Consider the following 14,561-nt stretch of genomic DNA (forward strand, 5'->3'; position numbering starts at 1 on the left):
GGCAGCTATGGGAGTTCCAGGTGGGTTCGTTGAATTACTAGCTAAGTTGCACGAAAAGCACTACGCGCACTCCAGGTGAGGTGATAGAGGTGAGTTGAGAAACAGCATCCCAGTCGCTTGAGGGGTTTGACAGGGGTATGTTTTGACTCCCACCTTGTTCACCCTATATATAAATGATGTGGCAAGGCAACTGACACAGTGTGTAAATAACCCTTCCACTCGTAATGCGGCTAAAACGCCTATAATTCTGTTTGCAGATGATTCATTATTAATTACCAAGTCCCGGATGGGGTTACAGAATCTGCTAAATAAATTTCTGGAGTTCTGTGCCACAGGAGTTTAGAATTAAATGCTGCAAAAACCAAATTCATGGTCTTTGGTAAGAATGTTAGCAAGAGCTGTCCAGTAATGGCAGGGAAAGACCATTTGGAAAAGTTTTTTAGTTCTGGGTATTTGGGAATGAAGCAGTCAGATAAATGTAGGTGGGTCCAGCAAATAAATAAAGGAGCCCTCGAGATATCACATAGATCTAAGGTTGTTCTGCGCTTTCAGAAGAACACATATTCGCGTACTATCTCCCCGGCCTTGGAATCCTATTGAGCGAAGGCCCAAAGTGCTGCAGTGTATGGCGCTGAAGTTAGGGTTACTCTGACACCACAAGGCTCACAGTGACTGAGAATTCATTTGTCAGAGCATTACTCTCGGTTCCCGTAACTACCCCCTTGGTCCCGGTTTATTTTTGTACAGGTACGAAAAGAGTATCTGATCAGGAGCACTTAACCCCTTTGATGCGCATGACGGAGCGGTTCCATCATGCGCGTCGGTTGGCCCCGCCCGCGCATAGAACCTTCAGCACAGCGCGGAAATCCGCGCCGCGCTGAAGGTGTTAACACCTCTACTATTTTGGATTCGTATCTGGACTACACCTGAATTTGGCGAATATAGAGATTCTTTGAGTGACGTAAAGAATTCAGATCGCACCATGGAGATTCCTTGGTTAAGGTTTGTACGTGACTGGTGCAAAATATTGGGTTTGATCAGAATGTGGGATTTGATTGAATTACTGTGTAGGGCAGATAAGCAGATTTTTAAATCAACCTATTGGTCCCTAGTGTTGCAAAAGATAACTAGGAGATCTTTGGGCCACCTTACCAAGCGGTTCTTGGCATTTAGACCTATTCCAGCTTTTGAAAACTACACAGACATTATAACACCAAAGCTGGCCGAGAGCTTGTTTATCTGATTTAGAATAGGTTATTTGCCCCTTCGATCATCCAGTAAAATTTGGAATAACTCCTCGTCTGATTCATGCCCAGCTTGTGGCATAAATCTCGAGACCCTTGATCATGTTATATTTGTATGTCCTGATTATTGTTGTGCGCGCAGAAAATGGTTGCGCCCGATTTTTTTGTTCATGGGGGCACTACATTTTAGAAAGGTAAAAAGAAAATTAGCAACTGATACATCTGGTCTGGTTGTTTTTTCTGTGAGTTGGTTCTTGTTTAACATCTGGGTTAAGCTGGATAAAGATTTAAAATCATTGTGAATGTTAGCATTTGTATTGCCTGGACTGTCCTGAGGAAACAATTTTAAATATTTAATGGCATTTTTTCTAAAACACTTTCTGAACATTGCCATTTTTAATACATAACGAGTTTTATCCACTAGGAACCTGGGAAAATTTCAAAATTATTGCAGAGAAAAGATTATAATTTGAGGGATAATTTTGATCGTCTGAAAGTAACATCGGTAACAAAATTGTACAGTGTGGGGTTGCTGGGGCTAAGTTTTATGATTGCATTTCATTGTTTTATTTACTATATATATGTTGTATCACGTTTACTGAATGGAGCAAATCGTTATATGAATTTTATGGATGTTTTGTACCTTTGGTGGTTATGAAACCAAATAAAGAATCTTCATCTGAAGGTGTCAAAGTGCTCTACATCATTCACACATACTACACAGGCACAATGGCAGGGTCACACTGGGCTAGAAATAGGCCTGGGCCCAAAATGGGTGACGTCATTTAGCTAAGCTAATATCTGAAACAAATGTGTTAATATTTGGGAAATTAGTACTAGAATGCAGCCCACCTGGCCATAAAACCGGCACACAACTGCTAAAAACCTGTCCAACAATCTGATCTGTCAGACCACCATCAAGCATTGCTCAATTGCCCTATACTGCAGTTCAACCTGATAATGAATCACATAAGTGTGTAAATCAATGTAAAGGAAATGTTACATAAGACAATGAGGGCTACAAGGTGTAGGAGTCACATGTCATCCATACTGGTAAGCCTTATTTGCTTGACTTGGTCTGGAGAAAAACAAACTCAGGATTTAAAATGTAACATAGTGATTGGTGTTTACACTAATTTTAATTCCTTAGAACTCAAAGGAACCATTTTTTTTCCTTTTTCTAACGTTAGAATAATAAAAGATTGAGAAAAAAACAATCAGGTGCTAACACTATGCTTTACATGCAGCCCTTTGATATGGTTTGTAGCTCACTGTGCTATATTAGAAGTATTCTAACTGATGAAGAACAAGTCACAAAAGGACCTCTGTGACAAAATCAGTAACCCACTGAGCTATCAAATTAAAATACAAGTCTTAGATTATCATGGTACAGCTTGTGCTTTTGAGGCAGGCACATTAACCCTCGGTGCTACTTTATGATGTCATAACTGTGACTAGACAAAACACAGATCTCTCCAGCAAGTACATTAACCACTAGAGTTATAATACTGCGATTCTTCTCCGCTGTAAATTGCTGGGCACAAAAATATCTCTGAGATTGCGGTCCCGGCTCTCACACCTCACCATTCTGTACTGTCGTTCAATCTCCCCCCTCCCCCCGAGTTCAGTGCATGGAGCAGCGACACTGGTAATATTGCACTAAAGGTGGCATTTACTACATGACTGAGACTGCAAAGAAAACCTGGACTGGAGCAATTCTTGATGTCCATGCGTGTGCAGCTCATCCAGTCCAGGTTTATATTGCATGCGGAGACTTGTAGTCAATCATATTGAATCCATTATAAAACAGAAACTACAAGTCCCAAGATTTAATGAAAATTCCTGGGTTGAAGAAAAGGTTCTCGCATAAAACTAGGAAACGTGGGTTCTGAAACGAGTCAGAAAACCGACAACAAACTATGATAAGTTATCCCTTCTAAATCAGTGATTTGAATCGCTCTTTGCAGTTAACGAACATACAAAGCGTTCATTTCATTCAGTCCTGGTGTTTCCCTTGCATTGTGGTATTTGTAGTCATGCACGAAAAGCGTGGATTCATGATTCACACCCATGCTAATAAGAATTTGAGTCACCACCGCATGCTGCCAAGTTATCCCCAGATCACATCATCATTGGTAATTTTTATTATTCATAGCGCTTTATGTTCTAGAACTTGCATATCCACTTGTAGCAGTGTAAATATAGTTTAAAAAGTTTAGTCTGCTAAACATTGAAGACCGACTGTGGTGACGGGGAGTTACTCTAAGCTATTCCTGGCTGAAACTGATGTTTTATTACATTCTGATAGGATTAGACCTGCTCTTTCAGCCTTTAATTTTTTCTCAGGTCCGATAAGGAAATCTCATTTAAAATACTGATGGCTACCACCATCCCCAAAGTCTGCTCAGCTTCAAATTACACCTCAGGAGGCTGCGGAGTACACGCACCTGTGAGAAGTGGTGTGTGTAGTCTTTCATTGGCCATTGAGGGTGCTGGGCCACTCTCCGCCCCCAGCACTTCCGAAAACTATAAAGTCGCGGTTCGGGTTTACTCTCTGTTTTGCTTGGGGCTATTATCATGAGGTGGGGTGGAGAGAGGAAGCGGGTTGAAGTCTGAAAGCGCTACGGGAGAGGGAAATTTAGTTGCGTTAAATGTGCTGCACTTATTTTAAATTTTACTACGAGTTGTGTGTGTTTTTTTAAATGTTAAGATTCCTCTTTTAACTTTACCAAGGTTCGGTCAGCTTTTTATCTTTTATCTTTTTTTTTTTATTAAGAGCTCGTTGGTTTTTAAAATTGAAACCATGTGGATACATTTTAATTGTAGTAATGCTATGAAATTATTGGGTTGTTTAGTGCAGTTTTCATACATTGGACTTAACAAACTGAGTTTATTTTGAGACGTTTTTTCTGTTTTTAAACTTTAAACTCTTTGTTATTTTTATGCGGTAGTCCTTAAACTATACGGTTTTTTATTCGCGTTAATGGCGTTTCAGGTCCGTTCCTCCTTTGGACCTGAAAGGCTCTTATTGAGCAAAAGAGATGCAAATGTTTTCTTTTACGGGCAAATCACGTGAAGACAGTCCCCGTTTATTAAAACGATGAATAAATGTGACATTGTGTATTGAAACTTGTTCTCCTGTGAAGCGCTCCAATACTTGCGGATCGAGTTCGCGCTATGTGAAATTGCAAAAAAAAAAAAAAGGTTCTTCTGGGTGGGCTGGGCTCTGTATTTTTTAGTCTCATTTTCGGCTTGTGGAAAGGTTGCAATAATCGTCAACCGCGGGAACTAGACCAGTTTCAGGGGGCATTAAGTCAGGGAAAGTTTTGAAGTGGTGGGTGTTTTTATTTTATTAGAAGGTGGTGGTGCACGAGTGCCAACGCTCCTAATTAAAGAATGACCCTGGGCAGCAGGGGCGTAGGAGACACTAAATTTCTGGGGGGGACCGGGACAACCTTGTGGACTTTCCAGTGACCCTATACAAATCGCCCATTTTGTGAGACCGTACGTGCGTTAAATGTATACAATGGCATAGTTATGAAGTGAAATATTAAAAAAGGCAGGCAAGTAGTCAGTCTGCAAGTATGCTTTATTTTTATTTACATTCACAATAAAGACCAAATGGGAAATAAATATGTATATGAATCTTGCATCTTCATGCACCAAGAAAACAAAGGTGGGACGAAAAAAGGAATAATAAGCGAAATGCTCTTAGCCACATTCCTACATCTCAAAATGCAATTGGACTAATTAGAAATTGTTTTTCTTGCTGCAGGAATCTGTAATAAAATTATGAACTTAATTTTGAAAAGCCAAACAATTTCTTGCGCCGTTCAGTGCAGAGGACAAATTCTTTCGCTATTGTATGTAGGTCAACTGAGTCCATCATCTCTATGTATGTTGCATATGGCAACATGATTCAGTCTTTTTTTGAGACATAGTTGATCTTAACCAAGTTTTCAATCGGCGGAGGCCACTGAAACTTCTCTCAGCCTCACAAGACGATACTGGTATAACTAAAAATCTGTAATAGCTTCTCAACCTGTGAAAAGAAAGCTCTCTCTTGGAAGCATTTTTCGGAGAATGTCTGCCAGTTCTGGGACTGAAGAGTACTTGAACATGCTTGATAACATAGTCAATTGAGCAGAGAGCAGCAAAGGGTCAGTTTCTTTGTACTGATCAAGAGAGTCAATGCCATTGCCTGTTAACAGCACTTGTTCAAGTTTTTCATATGTTTGGATGCCTTCCTGGTCAAAACGCTGAGTGAGATGAAGAGAAACAGTATCTAAAAGTTTGAAATACTGAGGGCGATATTAGTCCCTAACGGTTGCAGGATGAAAAGTTTCTGCTGCTCCATCATCTATCCGTTTAGGGATTCGGCGCAGTCGTGGTACTTCAATGGCATTAAGATGGTACTTAGCAATCATGTGGTTATTGGCATCAAGCAGACTGTCAAACGACTCTTCACTACGGAGCTTTAGTATTGCACTTTTTGCTACATTAACAGCAGCTAGTAGCCCTGATATAGTTTGCTGGCGTCCTTGTAAGGCAATATTCAAACATTCCAGAAGCTGCAGTACTTGGAGAGCAATCTGAAGACCTAGGACAGTTGTTCCTCTCTGAAACTGTGCCAGCATACCACGAGCACGAGCAGACACATCACCACTGGACTTGGATGTTGATAAGTGGTCTAGGGTTTCCAGAATAGGTTCATAACTATCCATTACTTTTTTTACAGCTTTTACACGGACCGTCCAACGTGTTGGACACAGGCATTATTTTTTTTTACACATTTGCAGGGCCTTCTACACTGTGTTGGATGAGGTCTGAGAATATTGTACGGCATGTAATAGATTGCCCAAACAGATTACCAAGTTTGTGGACATAAAGTAGTGCATCTTCCATTATGGAACATTTATGTGCTGCAGCCTGCATCACCAGATGTTCTCCACAATGGACATAAAGAGCAAGTGGCAGTTCTTGGCGTATTAATGCTTGCGCACCATGGTATTTCCCTGCCATATTTGCTGCACCATCATGTTGGTGCTCTCAACTTTGACAGCGAAAGACCATGACGGCATAAAACCTCTTTGACAATTGTAGCAATTGCAGTACCAGTGGTATTATCAGCCTGAAACAGTCCAATGAAATCCTCATGAGGATACAGATCTTGGTCAATGTAACTAATACAAAAGCTTTCTTGTTCCTGACCAGATGTATCCTGTGTGCCATCAAGAATTACTGCATATGGATTGTCACCAATATTTTTACGGATTTGATGCAAAATTGCACAGGACAATAATTGAAGAACTTCATTTTGGATGTCTGGGCTGAGATATTCTGCTCGATTTGCTGTAATCCACAGTTTTAAAGATGGTACATCTTCTGCTCGTGCATTAAGAAATTGACGGAAATTCCCACTGCTGTCATCATGACCTCGGAGTGCAAGGCCTTGTTTTGCCAGAAGAGCTATGGTATGAATGATTTTAAGACAAAGCCAGGCTTCTTTATGTTGTTGTTGGACTTGCTGTGATAACTGTTGATTGATTGACTGACTGGCCTCCTCTATACTGTACAAGTTGACTCACAGCATATGAATGAGCATAACTGTTCTGGTGTTTTTTTAACCTTTCAATTGCCTTCTTCCAGTTGGTGTAACCTGTGCTGCAAAATGCCTCCTCTGTGTTCTTGGAAAGCTCAGTTAATTTCAGTGACTTAGCCTTTGCACAGTGAAAGCATAGTACTCCTGCCACTCTACTGCTGTAATGAAGCCAGGGGAAATCCTGGAACCATCTTCCTTGAAAATGTAGAATGCGCTTTTTCTTCATATGGGACTGTTACAATGATTTGTACTGGCAATGTGCTCTTGTGCGGTTGGTTTGGTGCCACTGTGCTTACACATGTTTCCTCTGTATCCTGAAGACTAGTTGTTGATGCATAAGAACTGCTGCTTGATTCGTCTGAGGCAGTGACAACTCCACAAAATGTTCCTGGGAGTGGTGTGCAATCACTTGATATTTCTAAAGCTGTGGCCCCAAATCCATATTGAATTGCAGACTGCAGTTCTGACATATCATCACTATGAATCGTGTTAATTTCTGAGTTGTCTGAATATAGGTTTACTTCACTTGGCTGTTTCTTGGCAAAGACTTTCCGGATGTCCATTCTAAGAAAAAAGGAACAAATACGTTTGTAGCAGTTGCAATGTGGGGACATACAGAATATTTAACTGCAGTTCAAAAGTTGCAAACAGTCTTTTGTGTGCACTCCTCCCATGTAATCAACACAGGGAGTGTTGGGGGCAAAACCTACCTCCAGTATAAGGATCCTCTTCCAATGTAGTGCGACAGTGAGGGGAAATTATGCATGTGCACAGGCTTCCCAGTTGTTTTATAACACCTTTAGGTTTCCACAGCAAGAAGAGCATTCTAGTCAGCATCTTACCTGACTAAAGTGTTACAGCAATACATAAGACACTGCAGTATATGTTTTATGGTGGCAAAGGAACCTACCTGAAAATTTTATTTTAGCTGAAGATGACCGGCAATGTGGGCAAGCAGGTTTTCAAAAGCGAAGTATTGTTGTACTTGTAGCAAAAAGAATCTGTTGGGGAAAATTATAATACATTGTAAGGCTTTTGGTCTGAGTAATACAAGTACTGTACTACAGAATTGTTCAGAACATAACATAGCATAGAAAGAGAAAATGCACAAATAATGTGATGCTGAGAAAGGGAGTACATTACCACAATCTGACAAAAAGTATCCAAACAGATTGGCCAAGAAACCATTCTTTTTTTACGCTAGACAATACTATAGTGCACTTACTTATTAGCAGTAGTAGTGGCAGCCGTAGCCCTCAGTTGCGATTTTCTTGATCCACTCACTGGCTGTGAGTTGCTGGTCGGACTGACTACTGGATTCCGACGGCTGATAGTGCTGCATTTCCTTCTGCCCTGGGACTCTGGAGACTTACCAACAGGCAATGGTTCAGGTGAGCCGGAGCTCAGTCTGTGGACTTGGAGGAGGTTCTGGCTACTCAAATGCGGTACTAAGATGACCCCACTCAGTTGCTAAATGGTGACAAGTACAAAGAAATCAAACTGAGGGACTTGAGACAAAATCTTCACTAGCAGTATCCTGAGCCAAGATACCAGCAGGTGTAAAACTCCACATAGTCTTAAGAGCAATAGAGAATTGTGAAACACAGAACTAGGAGAGAGTGTGAGTGTGTGTGAGATGCACGAATGCTCAAACATGGTGCAGGTAACCTCTATCCTCTATTCCACCAGTACTCTGCCATTGCCTGCCCTTGCTTTAAAAATATGTAAAGGAGTGAGTACCAAATTGCCAGTTCCCAGACTTAAAAATCAAATAAAAAATAGTGCAAATACTATGTTCATTGTTTGTACGATAGGTGTGACCCCCTGCAGGTGGAAATTTTACACATTGAAGAAACACCGCTTTAAAGAACACTACTTCACAAAGCATTAACAGCCCATAAACCAGCTAACTAACACCACTGGTTGCCTTTCAGCTGCACTATGTAAGGCTAGGTTTCAAAGTCCATGCCTATAGTAGAAAACATAAAACTGCAAGTACCAGAATACAAAGGGCTGCTGGCTAAAGAGCCACAAGTGGCTGGTGACCTCATCTATAATTTTTGTCCACTTGGAGCTTTTAAAATGTAAAGTCACTATGCTGAAAATCTAATTTGTACAGTCTTCAAAAGCATATTTTTTCCTGAAATCCCACTTGAGTGTCCCTAATTCAAGGTGACCCACAGCTGTCACATACAAACACAAACAGAAAGCTCGGAGGGCATGTGGCACTTGGCACACGTTTTATCAAGAAGATGCCCTAACAGGCCTGACACTTCTAAAGGTGGACAGGCGTTGACTGGTGCAGTAGGTTCATAAAGGCTACTCGCATTGCAAATGCTGGTTCAAGACTGTGAGTAAATGTCTTGCACTTTTTGTGAATCACAAACACAAGCACAAGAGGCTTAAGTGGGAAAATCAATTTTTAATTTGGGAACATTGTTAGGCCATTAATGGTAAAAGACTTGATAATGTGGCAACTCAGTTTACACTTGCCACGCCTGCAAAAAGGGCCCTCATATTTCTCTCCGGGTTCAGAGTGGTTCTGCCTGAATAAATGTAGCTTACTATTAATGTTATCAGCGTACTCTATAATATCATTAGATACACAGTGGTCAAGACTGGGTCTTCCATTTTCCTGATATTGCTCTCAGGTACATTAGTCCACTTGGTTAAGCTGATATAATGCAAGACTACACATCCCAGGATGCATTAGTGTGCTTAAGGAAAGTCAGGGACTACAAAATAGCGTTTTTCCTGATAGTGTCATTTGGTACCCTTATTGGGTTACATTAGTAAAATGGCAAGGCACAGGGAAAGTGCCCTTGCCCCTATGCAGCCCGTGATTCAAGCCCCAGTTCCCACCTGAGCCAACTGTGATCTGCGACTGTCGCGCTTAACCCCAACTCTGATAATACTCCAGTTTCTGGAGCCTCAACATTGAAAACATTATAAGCTGAAAGTCATGGCCAGCGTGGGGGGAAAAAAGTAGGAGAACTGTGGGCAGAGAATCAGAGGCCCAGAATAACCTGACGATTAGATTTATGGGTGGAGTCAGAGGTGTGGCCAGAAAGCAAAACTTCCCTATTTTTAGTATTTGTTTGGCATTTCACTCACCAGTTACAAACTACTACGCTATCGAATTCAACCAATAGCCGCACATGATTATTTAAGGTTTAATAAGAGTTATTGACATTAAAATACATTCACAAAGTGGGATATGTTTCCAATCACGGAATGTCCCAAATACGCTTAAAAGTGGAATCACATGCCCTTTGTGTCTGAGCCAAGCAGTTAAGTCATCAGTACTTTTCTCTTTTCCACAGTTCAAATATGAATAGCAAAAGATACTATAGCATGATAGCTGGTTGTGGTAACAATTGCCAAATTGTATTGTAACAGCGAAACATCCAAGATTCTGTAAATGACTGCACTATGGGGGCAGAGCTTGTTTCTTCCAAACAGCGATACAGCCCAGCTCCACTGTGCACGAACAGCAGAGTGTAGTCCTGAGAGTTCTTGAGCGAATACTCTAAAATGTTCCTCGAACTGTTTAAAGAGGTAATGTCTTCCATGTTGCTCTATGCCACTAAGGTCCTTCTTAGGGTATACCTTATGGTACCTGGTCGCTGCTACCCAGAGTTACCGACACCGGAGCATTTATAAATGTAGGGAGAGAGATGGTGATAGAAATAACCAGGGGCGGCTGCTCCACATGGGCGTCGGAGCATCGCCCCACTGCTTTCGCGCAGTGCGAGAAGCAGAAACACAAAATGGTAGTTTAAATACCGTTTTATGTTTCTCTTTCTCGCACTGCGAGTAAGCAGAAGGGTATGCCTGGTTGGGGGCGGGTGGTCCTGCAGGAGTCAAGGCGAGGAGTGGCTTGACCACGATGAGTGCGCTGACTGTTTGGTCGGCTCCAAAGGACAAGCTTCTTTGTAAACACTGGCTTGACTTGATAAAGGGCCCTGGTGCATGCAGATTACCAGAGGGTACAGACTCTTTCAGTGGAAGCACACACCGTTGGCCAAATCAAAAGCTGTGCTTGGGTAGGTCAACACTGAGCAGAGCCACAGCACCTCTCTGTATGGTTCCAAAAGCTCGCTTTTTCATCCCATCAAGTCCGGTGACGGCTGCACTCTCAAGCCAGACCTACAAAGTGTGTCCACCATTGCCTGAAAACAACTGGGGCGTCATGGGAAGACCCCTGCGCCTTACTGCACAGCCTAGGATTTGAGCGCTATATATATATATAGATAAATAGCTCATAAATGCATGTACCTGAGAGTTTGTGGCCACTTTTTGTAGCTCCTGGGATAGAGCAGATGTCTAAAGCTTCAGATGTAGAGTACCTATGTGACACCTTGAGAATCACAGATCTTTGTCCCAGGCACGGTTGTTTCTCCTATTTACAAACTGTAATTGGTTAACAATATATATGTGCAAAACAAACATGTAAGGTGTTTTGCAGCATATAACAGAATAAATGATGAGGAAGATGGCTTGGTCTGGTGTCTGGTTTGGAGATCATAGAACCCTGAGGCCTGACATCACATCCCAGCTTCCCTTCGTGACTCACTACTGTGATCCTGGGCACATCCTCATAGTTCCTGTCTGTCAGTTATTGGCAGCGTTGCATCATATGCACGTACACGTGCCAGTGTACGTCACTCATTCATAACGTGCTTTTCAGCTCCTCAACCCCAGTGGGCCCTTCCAGAAAATCATGACGTTTTGCGACAGCTGTCAGGTGCACTGAGGCTCTCTCTGCCTGTAGTAGTGGTCGCTATTTATAGACAGCCTCGCCCATGGGGCCTGAGAGATCTTTAATGAACCCTTTCTGCAGAGACAGACAGGCTGACATGTCTCTGAAGAAGCTCCGCAAGAGAGTGGTCGCAGACTCCATTTAGATGGGAGAAAGCGGGTTGAAGCCCCCCATATCCTTGTAATGTTCCCAGAATGCCCCGCGCCTCATCTCACCTGCGACTGGACCCTGGCAGCATGGATTTCAGTAAAGCATCGGACTCTGGGGCCCTCACCGACCTTTACCCAAATCCATCTGTCGGGGCCTGGCCAAGCGACTTACCGACCCTGCTCCCCTAATAGCGCATCGTGCAGAGTCAGGGCGCTGCATGCTCTGTAAAATAGGCGCTGTGGGGAAGGCGGCTATCACATAACACAAACTTGCACAAAAAGTGTCTCTAGGTTATGGAATACTTGTTGTTGTTAATATATCACTCAAAGAAACTCATTTTTTCATCCTCTCAAAGTTGAAAGGCTGAGTCAGCGCTGCCAGCTGTATCGTGAGGGGATGTTACCCTTTAACCAATGATATGTCTTACAATTTGTTGTTACGAGAATTATGCGGAAAGGCAGGACCCCGTTACACCAGAGGGGCCGCACAACATTTTTACTGTCATATCACACCCGGCTGATCACATGTCAATGTCACGTAAAATAAAAGTTCAGCAAACAGCAAACTTAACGTGGAGTCACAGAACAGAAGAGAGGGAGAGGCGCAACGAGAAAGCAAGAATGAGGGAGGGGGAAAAACGAGTACAACAGCCCGACAGATGAATGCAGTGTAACAGCCCTTGGCTTTACTTACAAGTTAACCGAACTGAAAGTCAGTCACTTCGATGGGATAGGTACTCACGCAGGAGGGACCTCACACTTCGTGGGAGCGTGCTGCTGCAGCCCTTCCGTCTTCAAGCCGTCAACAGACACGGGGGCGAGGAGTCCGAGGACAGGTCAGGTCAGTCAGCAAATCAATCCGTGCACTGGCTACAGGCAGCAGAGGTGAGAAATAAATAATTCCCGGAGCCTCAGGGGTGCTGCGCCACACAAAGAGTTCAAAAGGGCATAGGCAGGGGGGCGAGTGGCCTCTGACGTCACATTATGCTGTGACTATCGGATCATTGGCGGCTCACAGACAGGTAACGAGAGGCGCCAGGTCAAGTGCAGGGCCATTAGGTCACGCAGCTCCGCCCGCACCTTTTTTCATGCGCTAATAATGGCCTGCTAATCTCCCTCTCAGGAGGGATAAGCGAAATGTGTTTGTCCCCTCGTCCCCCCCACCCTTGTCCCCTGCGTCCCCCCCCACTCCAAAATCTGGGGGGGATATGTCCCCCACGTCCCCCCCCAGTTCCTACGCCCATGCTGGGCAGGTAGGGAGGCTCCTGAATGTTAATCCTCAGTCAAAACAAGGAGCGCTCGGAAACCATCGTAAATGGGCCAAAATGTATGTTATGGGGTTTGCCTGAGAGCCGCATGGATGATGACAAAAAAGTAAACCACCAGTGAAGCAAAGCAAGACTGAAAACGAAAATTACATTTTTCTGAAAACCTAATTACAAACTATAGAACGATGTTTTGTTACTCGTGTGATGCATAAGCAACGTGGCTGCGCAGTGGCTCGGTTTCAAATGTATTTTGTGGTAAACTTTTAAATTATTTTGTAGCAGAAGTAAATATTAAGCATGTTTCGCTTGCGACATTGGTCAACAGGCATAAGGATTTAAAGACCAATTGAAATTGGGGTTTAGAGGTTGTATGTTTTTAAAAGCAGATACAGAAAAATAAGGTATTAAAGTTGGACACTCCGATCACATTAAAAGAAAGATGGTGAAATGAAAATCCGGATTAAAAAGTGCTTAAAAATGTAATCCTGCCCTTTACTTATTTCTTAAGCTTCTCCATACTCAGTAAGAGCCACTGCATACAGGGAGCGCTCCTTTTGCTGTGTATAGATTTAATCTCCTCCTCCACCCACCCTGGGGACCTATCAAATTGATCCCTCTCCAGACCACCTGTGCAAGAAATCCTTCAAAGCCAGTGGATGCATGCTAACACAGATGTTCAATCTCCATGTGGGAGGCCTTTGGAAGGGATTTGCCCTAGTCCCTTGGGCAGGCTCCTTTTAGCCCCCTGTGCAAGGTCAATATAGGAGATTTTGATTAGGCTGCTGTAATGTAGCAATTAGGCATTCAGGGCAGGAAATGGAGTGCTCTGATTAAGGTAAATATTGTAATTTGCTAACAAATAATGCTTGCCACCATTCCTGCCACCATTCCTGGACCACAGAATAGAGCTTAATGCTTCTCTCCTCCAAAAACCTGCGCAACAACTTTCTATCTCTTCATCGCTGCTTTGAATCAGTCGCCAGCTCACATGCAGTATACCCATACGAGTGGATTCTGCACCAGCGAAAAAGAGCTGATGGAACAGGAGCACCCAAGCTATCTTCGTCGGTCATGAGGGTATGTCAGTAACACTTTGAGACTTGATCCAGGCTCACGGACCACAAACTCTGTATATGGCCCCATGATCTTAGAAAAGCATACTATCCCGTAACCACAAACTCCATCTGCAGCAGTCAAGGACCTGGTAACCTTTACTAGTATTTGCTGCGAGAGCCGTATTTTTTTGTTTGGGGGGGGGGGGGGGCAGAGGCTGGTGAGGGTCCCTGCTATCCCTCACCAGTGCTCTTGATGCTGCTGCCAAATCCCAACCGCCAGTCAGCATCCAGGCCACTTGAATCTAACTCCTACAGGGAAGAAGCTGCACCCCATTCTGACTGCACAATAAAAGCTGAGCAGCATTTGAGAATTTTGAAATGTGCACGATGATAATTGCGTTTAAGAAATTGTACTTTAGTGCCAATCCTCGAGGGTTGTATCAAAGAACACAAGTCTAAACAACGCGGTCTCAACCAGAAC

General features: G+C 43.0%; 1 pseudogene; it reads right to left on the reverse strand.

Moving 5' to 3' along the window:
- Positions 1 to 6,279: 6,279 nt before the first annotated feature.
- LOC146832763 (zinc finger MYM-type protein 1-like) lies at positions 6,280 to 7,409 on the reverse strand (annotated as a pseudogene).
- Between the last annotated feature and the right edge of the window lie 7,152 nt (positions 7,410 to 14,561).

The sequence above is a fragment of the Triturus cristatus genome, chromosome 5_1, assembly GCF_964204655.1.
Source record: "Triturus cristatus chromosome 5_1, aTriCri1.1, whole genome shotgun sequence".
NCBI lineage: Eukaryota > Metazoa > Chordata > Amphibia > Caudata > Salamandridae > Triturus > Triturus cristatus.